Raw genomic sequence first — 17,311 nt, 5'->3', positions numbered from 1 at the left:
TTTCACGTGTAAGTACACCGATAACTATACTAAAATCTAAATAATTACAATTACGTATTATCCTTATGGATGGTGTTATGCCATATGAAGTTAAACGTTACCGCAAGTATGTTTTATTAAGTATTAGTTAAACGTTAACGCAATAACGTTTTATTATATATTAGACAATATACCTACTTAAAATTCGTTGTTTTGTGAGTTATCTACTCATTATACATGAGTGTAGATTTCTTAATAAGTCTTATGCCATCGAGAGACTCAACCATCAAACGTATAACTATAATAATGTTGTAATTACTATAATAAAATAAAAAACATGTTTTCGACCAAATATTTGAAACAATAGTATAATACCATCAATCACTAATAATACCCACCTAGACAATTGCATTTTGAATATTTTATAGGGACGCGAAATAGATATTGATATCGATATCGAAATGTTAAAGATATATTTTACAATGATTAATTACAAATGTTTATCTGTACCGTTGCATATAGGTGATATAGGTCAAACTTCTTTGTTTTATATTTATAAAATGCTCAATATGAATTCGAATCAAAATATAAAATAATTTTAGCTTGTACACGTATGTTGAAGTCGGGCGGGCGCCTAAATAGAAACAATGAAACCGATGCGGTACACTGGCCGGAATTCGTGTACAAACGTGTACCAACTAAAATTATTTTATACTTTTAAAGTGTTTGTAGTCAGTTTTGTAAATTTAAACGCGGCAACGTTTGATGAAAAGTGTATAATCTCCAGGGTACAAGCTATAAAGGCCTACCTTCATCAAGATCGGTGCAGTGGTTGAGCCGAACATAGGTAACAAACAAACAGACACACTTTCACATTCATAATAATAGAAGTTGTTAATAGAGTGCATTTAGTTTGGAGTAGATCGGCGTTTATTATGACGCTATTTTAATCTAATTTATTTTGCTTTCCTTATTGCATAAAATCATCCAACGATTCCAGAGACTGCTGATTGGTCCTGCGCAGCCGCGGCACTACGTAACTACCGGCCAATCACGCTTGGTCCCGTGTCGTACGACAAATAGAAGAAACCTATTAAGAGCTCTTTGCGACTCAAGTTCCTTCTTTTAAAGGGCGTGCGTTTATTAACTAATTGGTACTAGTTTCGAAAGACAATTTTTTAGAAACGCGTCTTCTATGCTTTTTTCGTTCGCTGCTTTGAAGCGATAAGACCGCCAAATTGTATACGTTGTTTGTATATACTTTTTTTTATGTACTACTAGCGTACCCAGCCCGCTTCGCCGGGCTAGATTTTGCTTCATTTTATTTAAACAATACTTACATCATTAAATTAAAAATTTACAAGTCAAATGATGTTAAGTCTCATAATATAATATATTAAATCATTTATTTCTCTCCGTATTCATTCTCTTTTCGAGCGGGTGAAGATCATTATCTACACCCATGTACACCCAACAATAGAATATCATCATAGTAAATAAAAGCTGTATTTGACAGTTCAAAAATAGGAGTGCTCCGATCGTCACCAAACTTTACAGGATTACTGGCCAGGTCAATCCGGAGATTCCCTGAAAGTTTAATTGAAATCGGTCCAGCCGTTTTGGAGCCTATACGGAACATACCCACACACTTCCTCTTTTATATATATAGATTTGTTGTGTGCAATAAAAGTATATTCATTCATTCAATCATAATTCTTAAAATTGACTTAATTTATCTATGTTCAGCAATCCGCAACGAAGAATGGTGCAAAAACGAATCTGCTCAAAAGTATAATTACCTTAATGTGAGCGCTCTGATAACTTGCTGTTAGGACCATTACATTTATCATCGTTACGTTGCGTAGTTAAATATAAATGCTGTGGCTGTACAGGTTAGTCGTATAATCTATGGGTTAGTCCGCTACACACTGACTGCATCAGACTACATCATCATGGCATTGCAATCAAGGGCCAACTAATATAAGCAAGAAAATCAGAAATACAAACAATAACTAAAAATAACTAGTGTTAAAAATAACAATAAAAATAACAAGTGTTATTTTTTAAATTAATGTATGTTGAGTATCGTAACTTCTCAAATCATGACGCGACATTTCGCATTACGCCCATTAAGTTAAATAAACGAAGACTATATGAAACCACATAAGTCTAAGTTAACATTTACATACACAAATAAATACATTGGCCTCAAGAATGATGTCACTATAGAAGAATAAGTGCGACCTTGAAAGCGGCCACATGAAGGCATATCAAATGACGTCATGTCGATATTTTTGTCGATTTCTCGTGTTAACACGGCCATTTTTAAATGACTATGGCTTACGTAGAAATGGTAGAAATTCAGGGCCAACACAATTTTGTCGGACAAAATAGTATTCCCGCCGAATGACTTCACGATTTGAATAGAATATCAAAATAAAATAGTCGAACGGAGAACGCTATTGGGAACGTAGCGTGATAGCATAAAGAAAGAAATAATAAATCACGTGAATCAGGGGAACGAAATATAGTGAGCATAGTCAGTGCAGTGTCAACTTGTTTTGGAATTCATTATATCTATATCGTAAGTACAAATGAATATAATCAAGCAATACGTATCGAATCCAAATTTTTGTTCGAACTAATTCGATAGACTATTTTAGGATTTTTTTTGAACAGACATAAATAATTTTTTTTTAATCATTTAATTATTTTAAAAAAAAATATGTTTGTACCGGATAAATGAAAAAACCCTAAAAACATACAAAAAGGTTTACTTCTTAACTCGATGTGAACTGATATTTTGAAGGGAAATTTTTTAAAGCATTTTCGGGTGACCTCACTCCCGAAAAGTGAAAAGAGCGAGCGGAAGCGATGTCATGGATAACGCGCAGTTTAGCCAATTCAAATTCAAACATTCAAAATTTATTTATTTCAAGTAGGCCTACTTTATAAGCTCTTTTGAAAAGTCAAGTAGGTATGTATGTTTGTAGTGACTGCCACCGGTTCGGAAAGCAGATTGTACCGAGAAGAGCCGGCAAGAAACTCAGTAGTTGCTCTTCCAACACCAACATGTATAGTAACCTCGCTGTATTAGATGTGTTTTTACACATTTTTTAAATGTATGTATTGGTAGATCCAGAATTACTTTAGGAATCATGTTGTAAAAGCGTATACTCAACCCCGCAAAGGAGTTCTGCACCTTTCGCAGACGATATGCAAATATCACTAATTAATGTCCGTTTCTGATAAGTCGATTGTTAATATCAGCTTTTTGTTGATAAAGAGTAATAATATTTTGCCTCACAAAGACTATATTATTATAAATATACAATCGGATCCCAGCGCCATCTGTCGGGCTGATTTGTGAATCTAAACCATCCAGGGTGCCACCCTAACGCATACCAAAACATTATAATATCATTTTAAAAATTTATTTATTTATAATTAATTATAATAAATTAATTATTTAACACAAGAAATATATAAAAATAAATAAATAAATAAATATACTACGACAATACACACATCGCAATCTAACCCCAAAGTAAGCGTAGCTTGTGTTATGGTTACTAATCTGCATGATGAATATTTTTATGAATTATATACATAAATACTAAGAACAACAAAAAAACATTCATGCTCATCACACAAACATTTTCCAGTAGTGGGAATCGAACCCACGGGCTCAGAAAGCAGGGCCGCTGCAAACTACGCAAATCGGCCGTCATATATCATATAATATATTATATAAAGATTGCGAAGCTACTGTAAGTACATATACCTATTTGTTTAAATTTTTCACAAAGCGATTTGTGTGATCCATGTTTATTAATTAAGTACATTATATACTTAAGTACATTATTTACTTATGTACATTATGTACTTGAATACGTTATATACTTAAGTACATTATTTACTTATGTACATTATGTACTTACATTATATACTTAAAGTACATTATATATTAAAGTACATTATATACTTAAGAACATTATTTACTTAAGAACATTACATACTTAAGTACATTATTTACTTAAATACATTATATACTAAAGTTTACTTATGTACATTATATACTTAACTGCATCATATACTTAAGTATATTATTTACTTCAGAACATAATATACTTAAGTACATTATTTACTTAAGAACATTATATACTTAAGTACATTATGTACTAAAGTACATTATTTACTTATGCACATTATGTACTTAAATAAATTATAAAATTATTGACATTATATGCTTAAGTACATTATTTACTTATGTACATTATGTACTTAAATAAATTATAAACTTATTGACATTATATACTTAAGTACATTATAAACTAAAGTACATTATATACTTAAGTGCATTATTTACTTAAGAACATTATATTCCTAAGTACATGATTTACTTATGTACATTATATACTTAAGTACATTATATACTTAAGTACTTTATTTACTTAAGTACATAATATATTTAAGTACATTATATACTTAAGTACATTATTTACTTATTTACATTATATACTGAAATACATTATATACATTATATACTTAAGTACATTATATACTTAAGTACATTATATACTAAAGTACATTATATACTTAAGTACATTATTTACTTAAGAACATTATATACTTAAGTACATTATATACTTATGTACATTATATACTTAAATACATTATATACTAAAGTACATTACATACTTAAGTACATTATTTACTTAAGAACATTATATACTTAAGTACATTTAATCTTAATGTACATTATTTACTTAAGTTCATAATATACTAAAGTAAATTATATACTTAAGTACATTATTTACTTAAGAACATTACATACTTAAGTACATTATATACTAAAGTTTACTTATGTACATTATATATTTAACTACATCATATACTTAAGTATATTATTTACTTCAGAACATAATATACTTAAGTACATTATTTACTTAAGTACATTATATACTGAAGTACATTATATACTTATTTACATTATATACTTTAGTACATTATATACTTAAGTACATTATCTACTTATGTACATTATGTACTTAAGTACATTATATACTTAAGTACTTTATTTACTTAAGTACATTATATAATTAAGTACATTATATACTTAAGTACATTATTTACTTATGTACATTATTTACTTAAGTGCATTATTTACTTAAATACATTATATACTTATTTACATTATATACTTAAGTACTTTATTTACTTAAGTACATTATATAATTAAGTACATTATATACTTAATACATTATTTACTTAAGAACATTATATACTTAAGAACATTATTTACTTATGCACATTATGTACTTAAATAAATTATAAACTTATTGACATTATATGCTTAAGTACGATATTTACTTATGTACATTATGTTCTTAAATAAATTATAAACTTATTGACATAATATACTCAAGTACTTTATTTACTTAGTACATTATATACTTAAATACATTATATACTTAAGTACATTATATACTTATTTACATTATTTACTTATGTACATTATATACTAAAGAACATTATATACTTATTTACATTATATACTTATGTACAAATATGTACTTAATTACATTATATAATTAAGTACATTATATACTTAAGAACATTATTTACTTATGTACATTATTTACTTAAGTGCATTATTAACTTAAATACATTATATACTTATTTACATTATATACTTAAGTACTTTATTTACTTATTTACATTACATACTGAAATACATTATATACTTACTTACATTATATACTTAAGTACATTATTTTTTTAGAACATTATATACTTAAGTATATTATTTACTTAAAAACATTATATACTTAAATACATTATATACTTAAGTACATTATTTACTTATGTACATTATATATTTAAATATATATTATACTTTAATATATTATATTATGTACAAAAGTAAATAATGTACTTAAGAATATAATGTTCTTAAGTAAATAATGTATTAAGTATATAATGTACTTTACTTTAATTACATTATTATATTATTTATATTATTTACTTATGTACATTATATACTAAAGTACATTATATACTTATATACATTATATACTTAAGAATATTATATACTTAAACATATTATATACTTAAGTACATTATTTACTTAAGAACATTATATACTTAAGTACATTATTGTAACTAACTTAATGTACTAAGTATATAATGTTATTAAGTATATAATGTTCTTAAGTAAATAATGTACTTAAGTATATAATGTTCTTAAGTATATAATGTACTTTAGTATATAATGTTCTTAAGTAAATAATGTATTTAAGTATATAATGTATTTAAGTAAATAATGTACTTAAGTATATAATGTAATTAAGTATATAATGTTCTTAAGTAAATAATGTACTTAAGTTTATAATGTACTTAAGTATATAATGTTCTTAAGTAAATAATGTACTTAAGTATATAATATTCTTAAGTATATAATGTTAATAAGTATATAATGTTCTTTAGTATATAATGTACATAAGTAAATAATGTAAATAAGTATATAATGTATTTAAGTATATAATGTACTTAAGTATATAATGTATTTAAGTATATAATGTACTAAGTAAATAAAGTACTTAAGTATATTATGTCAATAAGTTTATAATTTATTTAAGAACATAATGTACATAAGTAAATATCGTACTTAAGCATATAATGTCAATAAGTTTATAATTTATTTAAGTACATAATGTGCATAAGTAAATAATGTACTTAAGTATATAATGTTCTTAAGTTAATAATGTATTAAGTATATAATGTACTTTAGTATATAATGTACTTAAGTATATAATGTACTTTAGTTAAATGTATTTAAGTATATAATGTTCTTAAGTAAATAATATACTTAAGTATATAATGTACTTAAGTAAATAATGTACTTAAGTATATAATGTAATTAAGTATATAATGTACTTTAGTATATAATGTATTAAAGTATATAATATATTTAAGTATATAATGTACTTAAGTATATAATGTACTTAAGTATATAATGTACTTAAGTATTATTTACTATATTTACTTAAGAACATTATATACTTAATAACATTATATACTTAAGTACATTATTTACAAGTACATTATTTACTTAAAAACATTTTATACTTAAGTACATTATTTACTTATGTACATTATATAGTTAATTACATTATATACTTAATAACATTATATACTTAAGTACATTATTTACTTAAGAACATTATTTACTTAAGTACAGTAGTTACTTATGTACATTATACATTTAAATATATTATATACTTTAATACATTATATACTTAAGTACATTATATACTTAATTACATTATATACTTAAGTACATTATTTATTTATGTACATTTACTTAAGAACATTATACACTTATTTACATTATTTACTTATGTACATTATATACTAAAGTACATTATAAACTTATTTACATTATCTACTTATCTACATTATATACTTAAATACATTATATACTTAAGTACAGTATTTACTTATGTACATTATATATTTAAATATATTATATACTTTAATACATTATATACTTAAGTACATTATATATTTAATTATATTATATACTTTAATACATTATATACTTAAGTACATTATATACTTAATTACATTATATACTTAAGTACATTATTTACTTAAGAACATTATATACTTATTTACATTATATACTTAAGTACCTTATATACTTAAATACATTATATACTTATGTACATTATATACTTATTTACATTATATACTTATTTACATTATATACTTAAGTACATTATATACTTAAATACATTATATACTTATTTACATTATTTACTTATGTACATTATATACTAAAGTACATTATATACTTAAGTATATTATTTACTTAAGAACATTATATACTTAAATACATTTAACTAAGTACATTATAAACTTAAGTACATTATATACTAAAGTACATTATATACTTAATACATTATTTACTTAAGAACATTTTATTCTTTTAAGTACATTATTTACTTATGTACATAATATACTTAAGTACTTTATTTACTTATTATATACTTACTTAAATTATATTCTTAAGTACATTATTTACTTATGTACATAATATACTTAAGTACTTTATTTACTTATTATATACTTACTTACATTATATACTTAAGTACATTATTTACTTATGTACATTATATACTTAAATACATTATATACTTAAGTTCATTATATACCTTATATACTTAAGTACATTATTTACTTAAGAACATTATATACTTAATAACATTATACACTTAAGTACATTATTTACTCAAGAACATTATATTCTTAAGTACATTATTTACTTATGAATATTATATACTTAAATACATTATATACTTATTTACATTATATACTTAAGTACATTATATACTTAATTTTATTATATACTTAAGTACATTATATACTTAAGTATATTATTTACTTAAGAACATTATATACTTAAGTACATTATTTACTTAAGAACATTATATTCTTAAGTACATTATTTACTTATGTACATAATATACTTAAGTACTTTATTAACTTTTTATATACTTACTTACATTATTTACTTAAGAACATTATATACTTAATAACATTATATACTTAAGTACATTATTTACTTAAGAACATTATATACTTAAGTACATTATTTACTTATGTACATTATATACTTAATTACATTATATACTTAAGTACATTATATACTTAAGTACATTATTTACTTATATACTTACGTACATAATTTATTTAAATACATTTTATACTTATTTACATTATATACTTAATAACATTATATACTTAAGTACATTATATACTTAAATACATTATATACTTAAGTACAGTATTTACTTATGTACATTATATATTTAAATATATTATATACTTTAATACATTATATACTTAAGTACATAATATACTTAATTACATTATATACTTAAGTACATTATTTACTTAAGAACATTATATACGTAAGTACCAATTTTACTTATGTACATTATATACTTAATTACATTATATACTTATTTACATTATATACTTAAGTACATTATATACTTAAATACATTATATACTTAAGTACATTATTTACTTATGTACATTATATACTTAAATACATTATATACTAAAGTTCATTATATACTTAAGTACATTATTTACTTATATACTTACGTACATTATTTACTTAAATACATTTTATATTTATTTACATTGTAGACTTAAGTACATTATTTACTTATGTACATTATATATTTAAATATATTATATACTTTAAGAATTTATTCACTTAAGTACATTATATACTTAATTACATTATATACTTAAGTACATTATATACTTAAGAACATTATGTACTTAATAACATTATATACTTAAGTACATTATTTACTTAAAAACATTTTATACTTAAGTACATTATTTACTTATGTACATTATATAGTTAATTACATTATATACTTAATAACATTATATACTTAAGTACATTATATACTTTAATACATTATATACTTAAGTACATTATTTACTTAAGAACATTATATACTTAAGTACATTATTTATTTATGTACATTTACTTAAGAACATTATACACTTATTTACATTATTTACTTATGTACATTATATACTAAAGTACATTATATACTTATTTACATTATATACTTAAGTACATTATATACTTAAATACATTATATACTTAAGTACATTATTTACTTATGTGCATTATATACTTAAATACATTATATACTAAAGTTCATTATATACTTAAGTACATTATTTACTTATATACTTACGTACATTATTTACTTAAATACATTTTATACTTATTTACATTATAGACTTAAGTACATTATTTACTTATGTACATTATATATTTAAATATATTATATACTTTAAGACATTATTCACTTAAGTACATTATATACTTATTTACATTATAGACTTAAGTACATTATTTACTTATGTACATTATATATTTAAATATATTATATACTTTAAGAATTTATTCACTTAAGTACATTATATACTTAATTACATTATATACTAAAGTACATTATATACTTAAGAACATTATGTACTTAATAACATTATATACTTAAGTACATTATTTACTTATATACTTACGTACATTATTTACTTAAATACATTTTATATTTATTTACATTGTAGACTTAAGTACATTATTTACTTATGTACATTATATATTTAAATATATTATATACTTAATAACATTATATACTTAAGTACATTATATACTTTAATACATTATATACTTAAGTACATTATTTACTTAAGAACATTATATACTTAAGTACATTATTTATTTATGTACATTTACTTAAGAACATTATACACTTATTTACATTATTTACTTATGTACATTATATACTAAAGTACATTATATACTTATTTACATTATATACTTAAGTACATTATATACTTAAATACATTATATACTTAAGTACATTATTTACTTATGTGCATTATATACTTAAATACATTATATACTAAAGTTCATTATATACTTAAGTACATTATTTACTTATATACTTACGTACATTATTTACTTAAATACATTTTATACTTATTTACATTATAGACTTAAGTACATTATTTACTTATGTACATTATATATTTAAATATATTATATACTTTAAGACATTATTCACTTAAGTACATTATATACTTATTTACATTATAGACTTAAGTACATTATTTACTTATGTACATTATATATTTAAATATATTATATACTTTAAGAATTTATTCACTTAAGTACATTATATACTTAATTACATTATATACTAAAGTACATTATATACTTAAGAACATTATGTACTTAATAACATTATATACTTAAGTACATTATTTACTTATATACTTACGTACATTATTTACTTAAATACATTTTATATTTATTTACATTGTAGACTTAAGTACATTATTTACTTATGTACATTATATATTTAAATATATTATATACTTTAATACATTATATACTTAAGTACATAATATACTTAATTACATTATATACTTAAGTACATTATTTACTTAAGAACATTATATACGTAAGTACCAATTTTACTTATGTACATTATATTAATTACATTATATACTTATTTACATTATATACTTAAGTACATTATATACTTAAATACATTATATACTTAAGTACATTATTTACTTATGTACATTATATACTTAAATACATTATATACTAAAGTTCATTATATACTTAAGTACATTATTTACTTATATACTTACGTACATTATTTACTTAAATACATTTTATACTTATTTACATTATAGACTTAAGTACATTATTTACTTATGTACATTATATATTTAAATATATTATATACTTTAAGACATTATTCACTTAAGTACATTATATACTTATTTACATTATAGACTTAAGTACATTATTTACTTATGTACATTATATATTTAAATATATTATATACTTTAAGAATTTATTCACTTAAGTACATTATATACTTAATTACATTATATACTAAAGTACATTATATACTTAAGAACATTATGTACTTAATAACATTATATACTTAAGTACATTATTTACTTATATACTTACGTACATTATTTACTTAAATACATTTTATATTTATTTACATTGTAGACTTAAGTACATTATTTACTTATGTACATTATATATTTAAATATATTATATACTTTAAGACATTATTCACTTAAGTACATTATATACTTATTTACATTATAGACTTAAGTACATTATTTACTTATGTACATTATATATTTAAATATATTATATACTTTAAGAATTTATTCACTTAAGTACATTATATACTTAATTACATTATATACTTAAGTACATTATATACTTAAGAACATTATGTACTTAATAACATTATATACTTAAGTACATTATTTACTTAAAAACATTTTATACTTAAGTACATTATTTACTTATGTACATTATATAGTTAATTACATTATATACTTAATAACATTATATACTTAAGTACATTATATACTTTAATACATTATATACTTAAGTACATTATTTACTTAAGAACATTATATACTTAAGTACATTATTTATTTATGTACATTTACTTAAGAACATTATACACTTATTTACATTATTTACTTATGTACATTATATACTAAAGTACATTATATACTTATTTACATTATATACTTAAGTACATTATATACTTAAATACATTATATACTTAAGTACATTATTTACTTATGTGCATTATATACTTAAATACATTATATACTAAAGTTCATTATATACTTAAGTACATTATTTACTTATATACTTACGTACATTATTTACTTAAATACATTTTATACTTATTTACATTATAGACTTAAGTACATTATTTACTTATGTACATTATATATTTAAATATATTATATACTTTAAGACATTATTCACTTAAGTACATTATATACTTATTTACATTATAGACTTAAGTACATTATTTACTTATGTACATTATATATTTAAATATATTATATACTTTAAGAATTTATTCACTTAAGTACATTATATACTTAATTACATTATATACTAAAGTACATTATATACTTAAGAACATTATGTACTTAATAACATTATATACTTAAGTACATTATTTACTTAAAAACTTTTTTACTTAAGTACATTTTTTCTTATGTACATTATATAGTTAATTACATTATATACTTAATAACATTATATACTTAAGTACATTATATACTTAAATACATTATATACTTAAGTACAGTATTTACTTATGTACATTATATATTTAAATATATTACATACTTTAATACATTATATACTTAAGTACATTATTTATTTATGTACATTTACTTAAGAACATTGTACACTTATTTACATTATTTACTTATGTACATTATATACTAAAGTACATTATATACTTAAGTAAATTATATACTTAAATACATTATATACTTAAGTACAGTATTTACTTATGTACATTATATATTTAAATATATTATATACTTTAATACATTATATACTTAAGTACATTATATACTTAAGTACATTATTTACTTATGTACATTATATACTTAATTACATTATATACTTAAGTACATTATTTACTTAAGAACATTATATACTATATAACATTATATACTTATGTACATTATATACTCAAGTACATTATATACTTAAATAGTAAGTAATGTACTTAAGTATATAATGTTATTAAGTATATAATGTTCTTAAGTAAATAATGTACTTAAGTATATAATGTACATAAGTAAATAATGTAAATAAGTATATAATGTACTTAAGTATATAATGTACTTAAGTATATAATGTAAATAAGTATCCATATAGATACACTAGCAGGTAAACTAAGCTCGGCTGCCTACGCCGTCAGGAAAATTAGACAGATTACTGACGTAGAAACAGCAAGACTTGTTTACTTCGCGTACTTTCATAGTGTGATGTCTTACGGGATCTTATTATGGGGCAAAGCTGCTGATATTGAAACTATATTCATATTGCAGAAAAGAGCTGTACGGTCAATATATAAACTTAAATCACGTGAATCCCTCCGTGAAAAATTTAAAGAAATTGGTATACTTACGGTAGCCTCACAATACATTTATAACAATATAGTATTTGTAAGACAACATATTAGTCTTTATAAACAAAAAGTGGATATAAACAGTCGACTTACAAGAAATGGTCATAAATTAGTGGCATCTGCATATCGTCTGCGAAAGGTGCAGAAGTCATTTGTGGGATTGAGTATACGCTTTTATAATATGATTCCTAAGGTAATTTTGGACCTACCAATGCATAAGTTTAAAGAATGTGTTAAAACACATTTATTACAGCGAGGTTATTATACAATTGATGAGTTTCTTAATGACAAGGTTGCTTGGAAGCATCCGGCTCCGCTTTCATCTCTCACAAGATAGAAAAATGAATGTTAAAATATAAAATGTAAATTTTTGATGTTGGAAAAGAGCAACTGCTGAGTTTCTTGCCGGCTTCTTCTCGGTAGAATCTGCCTTCCGAACCGGTGGTAGAGTCACTACACACGGACAGACTTGACGTTTCAAAAGTGCTTGTATTAGGCCTACTTGAAATAAATGAATTTTGAATTTTGAATTTTTTGTATATAATGTACTTTAATTAAGTATATAATGTACATAAGTAAATAATGTACTTAAGTATATAATAAAGTATGTAACTTACTTACATAACTTGTGTATTGTCGTAGTATATTTATTTATTTATCTGCCCCACCCTTTGCCACTTCAGCTTCGCGACTCGCTGAGCTATGTCGGTAAATCTAGTTCTTCTACGAACTCCTTATTTCTGATTTGTTCGCGTAGATATACTCCTAGCATACTTCTCTCCATTGCCCGCTGAGTGACTCTGAGCCTTCTTATGAGGCCCATAGTAAGGGGGCGTTTCAGATCCGTAAGTCATCAACACGCACTGTTCGAGGACCTTGTCGTATTTTTAGTGTATTATTATTCCAATGCAACTATTAATATTTCTGTTAACAAGTTGATCAAATAGAAGCGAAGTCCGCGTCTTATATAAATATTTTCGTATTTTCGTCTGTAAAAAAATCTCATTTAGGCACTCGCTAGGTTAAAGGTATTTTTTTTTTTATTAATTTAGTTTTCTTACATTTTCTTAATTTATATACTTATAATTAAGATTCAAAAGATGCAATTTTTGAAAAAGAAAAGTACAGCCCTGCTTCTGCGATTGGATACATCGGCCAGGCTGTTCTTCCTATTGATATATGTCGCTGATATTATGTCGTAAGACTACAGCACGCAAACTCAAATATCAATTAATTAGGCAGTTAAATGAGACAACGTGTGAAATACTTAATCACTCATTTAAACGAAACAAATACAGTTAAACAAATTCAATATGTAACAAAACTATCGACATTAAAAATAAAACACTGCGCTTGCGCCGGAATCTACCCCACAATAAATCTTTTTCTTCGCGCCCGCGCCCTCTTGACTCCGGCGCCGCCGCCGTGGCGCCGCTTACGTCATCTGGGTTGCCAACACTATAAAATTTACACACTTATAATAATTATTACTAAAAATTTATAATCTACTAAGTATTGTTGAATTTCTTGAGGTCACTCAGGATGGAGTTTACCATGTCGGTGTAAGATTGCAGTCTCAAAGGTGATTGAAGTGCACCAATCACACACCTTTGAGAACTTAAGAGAAGTTAAGAGGTGCGTGCTGCGATTAGAACTTGGCCCCCCGAAAGTGAAGTCGAGTTCCTATCACCGCTTTAAAAGTTGATGTCGGAATCCCCTTAGATTAGGCGTTAGATATTTATTAAAGTGTTGTCTCTTAAAAAGTTCAAAGTTTGTATTAAACGTAAGCTTATAGAATGATATTAAATATGAATGAATGAATGATAGGTCAGGTGCAATTATATCAATCAAAGACTTTACAACGTTAACGGAAATGCCCCACAAGTCATTTGTTTTCTTATTATTTAATAATTTAAATGCCTTAATAACGTCTGAGCTGCTAACGTGTCTGAACTTAAAAGTATCGTTACATTCAGGCACATTAAACTTCAACAAAGAGAGAGCGGTGCCCGGTGATGATTTCAATGATTTTGTTGTGGAGACAGGAATGTTGGTGAAGAACGTTTCAAAAGCAGTTGCAACCTCGAAAGCTGACGTTATTGATTTGTTATCTACATCAAGTTTGATGTCATTAGTTCGAGGTGTTACTCTTCCTGTCTCCTGATTAATTATATTCCAAGTTTTAAAGAAAAGTCCTATTATAATATAAAGGCGACGTATTCGATAAAAAAGATCGTGTGTTAATGATTGCTCTAACCAGGTTGTCTTCTAATAATTTTAAATGACAATGTGAGATGGTGATAAAAAAAACACCCATAAGTTTGTTGTGGGCTTCTTCTTAGACCAGGACGCGTTTGGAACCCTCGTAGCTTTAGTTTTAATTTTACGAATGTGGTTATCGCCATCATCTCATCTAATGTACGCATCAAAAGTGCCACCTATGGCCCGTAGTAAAATTACTTTTGACTTTGACTTTGACTTTAAGGTATGGTATGTTAGTCGTTGGTGAAAATGGGCACAAGTGCCCCGGATCCGACTTAACATACTTTCTTAGTAGTTGATCTATTTGGCAAACTCTCAAAAACAACGCTTGAGTTATAGATACAATGTAAGTTGATTTATAAAATAAATAATAGATTTGTTGAATTGCTCCCACTTTTATATAAAAAAAAGTAATGGACTTGAATAAACTTCGTCGTCATCACTTTAACCGATTGACGTCCACTGCTGCAGTTAGGTATGTCTTTTGTTTTTTTTAACCCCTTGACTAAAATCTCAACTTATGGTAAGTGAAAATGCTGTCTAAGATAGTAGCGGGCTAACCTGTTAGGGACTATGGATGGTCATACCCCTAATCGGTTTCTTAGTGACATCGCACCGGAACACTAAATCGCTTAGCGGCACGTCTTTGTCGGTAGGGTGGTAACTAGCCACGGCCAAAGCCTCCCACCAGACCAGACCAGAGAAAATTCAGAAATTATAAATTTCAATATTGCCCCTGAATCAAACCCGGGAACTCTTACTTAAATTCACAGCGCATACCGTTGCGCCAGAGAGGTCGTCAAAAAACTGCTTATTAAACTTAAATAAATAAATATACTACGACAATACACACATCGCCATCTAGCCCCAAAGTAAGCGTAGCTAAAAATTACAATAATGTAAGTTCATCTTGCATTACGTCATACCGACTGACCCTCCGCCAGTAGGTATGACGTAATGCAATAACCACCTTTTAAATTAGTTATTGATATATGTACGTTTAATTATAAAACAAAATATAATTTTTATTAATACATAACTATAACCTAAAATAAACTATTTAAAATCTAAATAAAATCTAAATAAAATCTAAATAAAATCTAAAACGTCCTCGAAACCACCGCAGCGAGGCACAGTTCCTAAGATGCTGGCAGCATTGCCCCTTTGGATGGCCAAACTAATTCGTTGGCCAAGGTAACTGCCCGCTCTAGGATCACCGGTAGACTCGATAACCCTTTTCGATAATTCTTTGAAAAGGGCTCTTGCCTCCGGACCCCACGGTCCCAAAGTCTCTACTCCAAAAGGCACAAAAATGAAGCTGCTATCCAGGTTTTCATATTTACGCCTCTTGGCCTGCTCAGCACTGGAAGCAGCCGCACCTACCATTGACGAAGTGGCCTGGATGTGTGATGCAGCTAGGGTATCAACACAAGTTGCATCCCACAGAAGTGACCTTCCAAGCCTTCAAGGTA

The 17,311-nt window shown here is 24.7% G+C and overlaps 1 protein-coding gene across 1 annotated transcript in view; it reads left to right on the top strand.

The window, feature by feature from the left end:
• Positions 1–2,327: 2,327 nt before the first annotated feature.
• LOC120635819 (myb-like protein X) overlaps positions 2,328–17,311 on the top strand; it is a 30,046-nt gene continuing 15,062 nt past the window's right edge. Inside the window, exon 1 of the mRNA XM_039906983.1 lies at positions 2,328–2,563. The gene's annotated coding sequence lies outside the window, so the exon portion shown is untranslated. The remainder of the gene's footprint in view (positions 2,564–17,311) is intronic.

Source organism: Pararge aegeria, chromosome 27, assembly GCF_905163445.1.
Source record: "Pararge aegeria chromosome 27, ilParAegt1.1, whole genome shotgun sequence".
NCBI lineage: Eukaryota > Metazoa > Arthropoda > Insecta > Lepidoptera > Nymphalidae > Pararge > Pararge aegeria.
This window is presented reverse-complemented; position numbering and strand designations above follow the sequence as displayed.